This window comes from Coenobita brevimanus, chromosome 67 (assembly GCF_032717465.1).
Source record: "Coenobita brevimanus isolate Jiangsu-jjx chromosome 67, ASM3271746v2, whole genome shotgun sequence".
Lineage (NCBI taxonomy): Eukaryota > Metazoa > Arthropoda > Malacostraca > Decapoda > Coenobitidae > Coenobita > Coenobita brevimanus.
This window is the reverse complement of record NC_137020.1, coordinates 3,549,878-3,551,488: the sequence shown is the minus strand read 5'-3', so window position 1 is coordinate 3,551,488 and position 1,611 is coordinate 3,549,878.

Sequence of the window (1,611 nt, the reverse complement as noted above, 5' to 3'; positions counted from 1 at the left end):
GCAGGAAAGTCAGAAAGAACATCATGCAGCATAGAAAAACTGACGTGGACATTTTATAGGATAGTGTGAAAGGATAAAAAGAGACTATCACAGGGCAACTTGAAAAGGAAAAACAATGAATTAATGCTGGTTATAAGATTTTTTTTTTCTATACCCACCCCTAATTTGTCATATGCTTATCTAGCCTATGCTTGAAACTCTCAATGGAAGGGGCAGCAACTACATCACTAGGTGGCTTATTGCATTCGTCAACTACTCTATTGCAGAATGAATTGCTACCTATTTCTATACTAAAAAGGAATTTTTCTAGTTTGAAACCATTACTTCTAGTTCTATCCTGTATGCTCACTGACCTTGGTGATCAGAATCAGTGTCCAAACGAAATGGAGAAATATAAGAAGGGAAGGACAGGAGGAAGTATCTTATACAAGGAAAGTGGAAAGGTTACAAGAGGATGAAAAACGGGCAGAATATTAGAGGGAAGTGGAGGAGCAACTGGGGAAATATGGACTGGAGCAGATGGGGGACGTGGAAGGTGTGTGCAAGATATTCACAGAAGAAATCTGTGCAGCATGTAAGGTGGTGTGTGAGGTGAAGAGTAGACGAAAGGGGGTGCAGGGAACAGCATGGTGGAATGAAGAGGTGAGAGAGGCTGTGGCACAAAAGAAAGCGCATAATGAGTGGATGAGAAACAGGGGCGTGGAAGTTGCGAGACGGAAGAGAGAGTTTGTATGTAGAAAGGAAGAGAGAGGCGAAAAGATTAGTAAGAGTGAGTAAGAAGAATGAGGTTGAGGAATTTGGAAGAAATTTGTGTGTAAATGTAAGAAAATGTTCTGGAAAGAGGTAAAGAGAGTTAGACAGGGTGCCAAAGAAGTTAGTTGGGGAGTGAAAGATAAAAATGGTAGATTACTAGTGGAGAAGGAAGAAAAGTGAGTAGATGGAAAGAACATTTTAATGAACTGTTGAACATAGAGAATGAACGCAATGCGAGTATTAGTGGCTGGGGAATGGCTGGGAGAAGGATGGATGAGAGAAGACAGGAAGAAAGCAATAGGATGGAAGTTACAGAAGCAATGAAGAAAGTAAGAATGGGGAAAGCCCCAGGAATTGATGGAGTGTGTGATGAAATGCTGAAGCATGGGGAAGAGATAGTAGTTGAATGGATGTGGAAGATGTGCAGATTGGCCTGGGAGGAAGGTAGAGTCCCGGATGGTTGAAAGTCAGGTATAATTATTCCCCTGTACAAAGGAAAAGGGGAAAAAGAAGTATGTGGTAATCATAAGGGTATTTGTCTTCTAAGTTTAATAGGAAAATTATATGGTAGGATACTTATTTACAGAGTTAAGGAAATAACAGAGGAATTAGTTGGAGAAGAACAGGGAGGTTTTAGGAAAGGAAGAAGTTGTGTGGATCAGATATTCATTCTTAGATCTTTAGTGGAAAAGTTTTTTGAGAAGGGAAAGAAGTTGTATGCGGCCTTCATGGATTTGGAAAAGCATATGACAAGTTGGAGTGTCACGGTTTGTGGAAAATATTAAGAATATGTGATGTAGATGGGAAGTTGTTGAATGCTGTGAAGAGTATGTATGAGGGTGCTTAGGCTGTAGTGCG